The sequence below is a fragment of the Phodopus roborovskii genome, unplaced genomic scaffold, assembly GCF_943737965.1.
Source record: "Phodopus roborovskii unplaced genomic scaffold, PHOROB, whole genome shotgun sequence".
NCBI lineage: Eukaryota > Metazoa > Chordata > Mammalia > Rodentia > Cricetidae > Phodopus > Phodopus roborovskii.
The window spans coordinates 2,684,167-2,689,591 of NW_026126546.1; the positions used below are offsets into that span (position 1 = coordinate 2,684,167).

A 5,425-nucleotide genomic window follows, 5' to 3' on the forward strand; every position below is an offset into this window, starting at 1 on the left:
GGCATTTATGGTAGCCTTTCCACCAGGGATGCTCAAATTATTAGTTGGTGGCAGTCTTGTAGTTCTCTAGACCTTTCTTTGGGTTCAATTTTCTCTTCAAACCAATATTGGCTCCCTCTTTTATGTTCTCTCTCTCTCTCTCTCTCTCTCTCTCTCTCTCTCTCTCTCTCTCTCTCTCTCTCTCTCTCCCTCCTGTCTTCTATTCCTAACCAGACTCAATCTTCCTAGTCGCAAGTGTAAAAGGACCTTGCGAACACATCCCCCATGGAGGGATAACTGCCTTAATCTAGAGACAGGAGAGAAGTCCTAGTCCCTACTTCACATGACCTGTCAGATCTACATGACCCCAACTGGATGGCATTCCCCTACATATGGAATTGGGGTGGGGAGATGGGAGGGGAGGGTGGTTAGGGTGCATGTGAGAGGGCAGAGAGGTAAAAGGGAGGGAAGGAGGGAGGGAGGGACGGAGAGGGAACTGGGATAGACATGTAAAATAATAAATTAAATAAAAAAAGAAAAGAATAAAGAAGTAGTCATCACACTACGTGAGATTTGTGGTGGAGGAGACAAAAGTATTTTTTCTGTTTAGGTCATAGTAGTTACTCATCTCTTTGTCTATCAAATGGATGGATTTATATGTCTAAGATTAAAATACCTTACATAGCATAAGTTTTAACAGATTGAAAAAACCCTGCAAATCCTTTTTCGAAGTGTACTTAGTTCAATTCATGTCAGGCTCATCATTTGCTCTGCAAATTCTTAACAATAAGTAAGTAGAAGAATTTGCTCACTGTTCATTCTGCAAGCTCTTACAGTAAGTAAGGAAAAAATTCTTTGGTTACTTAAATCCTCATGTTAGACTGTCTGCAAAAGTAAATATAATAAGAGGAAATGTATATCAGAATTAAAGTACCTTTGACAATACTCTAATCATGTTGGGCAATTGAACATGTTTGTCCAGAGAAATGAGTTTGAATGACTAAGATTGTGTATTATAATAGACACAATAACTAATCCTCTGATCAGTTAAAAAGAATTTTTTTTTGAGTTCACAACAGCGGTTTCAATAATTGGTTCATGGAGATAGAATCAGAATTATGTCTAGAGTAAGTGGCATAGAAATTTGTGCTATCTCCATGCTGCATTTGTTTTGTAACCTCTGAATGTCCGTAGGAAGCTTTATCAATGTTGATGTTCAGAATAATTATCAACTATTTTTCATTAATTTGAAACAACCTCATTCTCCTGAGACATTTCTCTTGGGACCTGCTCAGTCTTGCCTATGTGACTTTCTGTTCATTAACTCTTGAGTCCTCATGTTGATAAACCTTGGGCTTCAGAATAAAGAATGCAAATAGGAAAATGCTGGAATCTCAGTAGGGGAGTGGAGGGAAAATAGTTTTATGTGGCAAAGACTAAGTTGTATCACTAATCATTCTATCACCTAATCAAAGTCCTCAAACATTTTTCAATTTCAGATTCTTTTTTTTTTTTTTTTTTTTTTTTTGTTTTGTTTTTCTAATGTGCCCTAGGCATGAAACAGCTTTGGCCACCGAGCCAGGCATCAAGCTAGGATGAATGAACAAAGGGCTGCTCTCTGCTCTGCCCCTGGCTGATATAAGAACACCACCACCAAGAAGGTGTCTCTTTGCCCATGGACAGGGTGTTCAATTTCAGATTCTTAATATGTCCATAAAGAAATATTCAGCTAATCTTATGTGGTAGTTATGAGACACATTTATAATTCATCTAAGGTGCTTACCAAGGTCCTGTATCACAATATATGCCCTTTAATGTATGACTACTTTTTTCCTGGCTTAGATTAAAATCAGTGAGAATAACTGACTATGAATGTGAGCATGCAATACCAGAAGCATCATTTACAGCCATTGTTCATTTATTCTTTATACCTCTAATATCCATCAGAACTTTTCTATGTGACTCACCAAAGTTTAGACACTGAAAAAATGTTAAAGAATAAAACACTTTCCATTTTAACATTTTCCATTGTAGTGTAGAAAACCAGTAGTTATCAAACTTATAAATACCAGCAGTGAATATTAATGAGGTATTTACCATGTGTTAGCTACACACACACACATATTCTCTGTACATTAATTTTGTAATAACCTTGTGAATTATGAAAAATATTATTTTGTGTGTGGTGTGTAAATATAGTCAATGTGTATGTGTTCATTTATGTGTTCGTATACACGTATGAGTATACACATGTACACATGACTGTGGAGGTCAGAGGTTGCTCTCAAGTGCTTTTCTCTTTCACTTTCCACCTGATATACTCAGATAAGACATACTTTCTTACTTTAACTCAGGGCTTACTGATTTGACTAGCTTAGTTCACAAACAAACCCAAGAATTTCCATCTTTACTTATCAAAGGCTAGGATTGTAGGCAGTCTACCATATCAGCCTAGCATTTATGTGGCTAGGGATCTGACCTCAAGTGTTTATGTTTTCATGGATAATAATGGGAGCAATCTCCCCAAACAAGGTGCTGTTACTTTGCTTTTATTTCCAGTTTACAATGTTAGAAATTGATAGAAAAAGATAGCAAATGAATTTTGTACATTAGTAGCATAGCCAAGTTTCAAACCAGACAGATTGTTCAAAACTGTCTTTTGCTGCTGTATCTTTAAACATTGGGTGTTTGGCTTCACAAAAAGAAAGAAAACTAGACAGCTGCCAATCAAACATGGAAAGCAATTAGATGCTATTAAAAGTTTAATGGAGAGCTATTAGTAACAAGACATTAATGGAAATATCATTACTTCCTAAATTCTGTCAGACTTTAGTAGTGGGAAAAGACCTTAGGACAGCTGAATAAGGATGAGCACAGTTAGGATGCAATTTTTGAAAATTTTACAGGAAAAAATGATGACTGGACAAATTAGTGGTGATGGAGACAATTACAGCTTGTTGATGTGGGGACCATTTGGATGTTTTGGATAGAGGACTTAATGGTAGGGGTATCAGATAATAAAAGTGAGAATATAGAGGAGAATAAAGAGGAGATTTTGTTTTGAATTAATGAATTTAGGGCACATATATAAAATAATTACCATGGACAAATTTCAAGATCTATGAAAGTGAAAAGTTAATAGATGGTGAAAATTTTTGCATGTTATTGTATGATTATCTCTTTCAAGAAAACTTTTGTTAAAAGAAATGTGAGACAAAAATGAAACTTTTATTTTATTTTTATTATTAAAGTATAAGGTATATCATTTCTTCCTTTGTTCAATTCTTGCTCATGAGAATATACCCCTTTCAGTAGTTGGATCTGAAGCTGTCTGTTTCAGAGAAGTCTGAACTCCTAAACCTATGGCTAAACTTTAGATTAAGCCAGTCTTGGGACATGCACTCAACTAGACCTCAAAGATGAATGAAACAGGAAATTCCTTTTGTTTATGTCTTGTCTGATGACAGTAGGATGTAAAACTGTGAATATAAATTACTTTGGTGTGTCACTAAACCTGATAAGCAGACCACAAAACCGCGACAATAGGAATAATGAGAACAAGGAGGTGGGACTGTAATATCTTGAAACTGTAACTTTTTAGACTTCTTTAACAGTAAAGCATATGGGAGTATTAAAAATATCTGAAACAGATGTATCAGGGAACATCATGGAAGAGAGGTGGAAAAAGCGTAAGATCCAGAGAACCAAAAGTCTGCTGTGAGATTATGTCTATTAGAAATGTCATGAAGCTACACTAGTGATATCTCTCAACAATGTTGCTGCCTAAAGAGGACCTTAACAGTGACGAAAACAAATGAGCATTTTATTGTGAAAGCTGAAAATCTCACAAAGCCCTCTACAGGAAAAATAAAGCTAAAGGCTAAAGCTTTTGAGAAAGGGAGGATTATTTGTAATGAGGGATGAGCCCCCAAACTGGCTACTGTATTGCAAGTGACCATCCCTGAAAACATATATAAACAAACAATAAACAGATTCAATGATTGTTTATAGATCTATGCAATTATGCACATATATAACAATAACAAAAAAAAAGAAGCCATGAATTTGAGATGGAGTGAGCAGAGATGGGAAAAGGGGAAGGGATGATATAAACATATTTTAATTAAAATAGAAAAGAAATTTAAAAGCAAATGTAACAATTTTTTAATTAAAAACACTGTTGGGGGGGCATGGGAGGGAAGGAGGAAGGGAGAGAGAGAGAGGGAACTGGTATCGATATGTAAAATAAGAAAAAATAAATAAAAAAATACTAAGACAGTACCACAGAGGTGCTTACTAGGAAAGAATGCTTGCTGTGAAAATATGAGGACCTGTGCTTGAAATTAGCACACATAATACAAAGCTGGGTATGGATGCCGATGCACCTGTAGCACAAATACTGTTCAGAACACCAGGGCCATTGAGGTGTCAGGTTCAGTGAGAGACCGTGCTCAAAGGAACAGGACAGAGAATATTGAATATATATGCTATTTTGGAATTATTATTATACACAGGGCATGTGAGCCAGGAAATGTGACAATGCATTTTGGAACTTGGAAAAATGGTTCCTGAAGAGAGTACCGTACTCTGCTTTCTTTGGCAGCAAGAACCAGTTTTGCTCATTGTTGAACTCCCTGATACAAGGACAGTGTTTATGAACAAGTGAGTGATCGTATTAGAGGGCACTAGGCATGCTGCTGTAGCCAGTGCCCTCTCCCGCTTCGGGAAGGTCCCAAGGTAGCTTTCTTTTTCATTTCCACTTTACAGATCAGGAAATTGACAAAGGCTTAGAACTGTTGCTACTCTATTCTACTTCTGCACAAAGTTATCTGTGTGTAAATGTTTAATTAAATGCTCACAATGGAGAGACTTCTTAAAACAATGAATTTTTGTTGTTTTGAATTTTGAAGTTTTGTTGTTTTCATAAGATCATCTTGTTGATAACCCTAACCCTAACCTCACTAATTCCTGTGGAGGCAGCAGGGCTGCCCGAATGTCAAGTTTAAGTCAGCCAATTAATGACAAGCATCATGAGCATGCTAGCAGCCTTAAGGTCCCCATCTGGGATCCTAGTAGGATAGGGGTTTGCTAGAGGAATAACACTTAAATCTATAAACATAATTAATTTTAAATTAATTAAAAATCAGCATTAACGAATACAATTCTGTTATTTCTGGGGAAATAATAAAAACTGCATTTGGAATTAAATAAATGAACTCACACTTAGGGGGTTTCATGAAATTCTTTTAAAATATATTAATATGTTATAAAGAATATAAACAGCTACAATTAACAATGAACCACAACTAAATGAGAATATCATCTAGATTAGTCTGAAAACATTTCCTTAATGAACTCTAGCTGTGGAACAAACTTTAATAAATATCCTTTTATTTATTTTCCTAGTACTGGAAAAGCTCAATTTAGAAACAATTAATTATACTAA

General features: G+C 35.6%; 1 non-coding gene across 1 annotated transcript; it reads right to left on the reverse strand.

The window, feature by feature from the left end:
- Positions 1-1,519: 1,519 nt before the first annotated feature.
- LOC127233831 (small nucleolar RNA SNORA48) lies at positions 1,520-1,667 on the reverse strand. The gene has a single exon (XR_007835522.1). It is a non-coding gene; the product is annotated as a small nucleolar RNA SNORA48 (small nucleolar RNA).
- Positions 1,668-5,425: the final 3,758 nt, after the last annotated feature.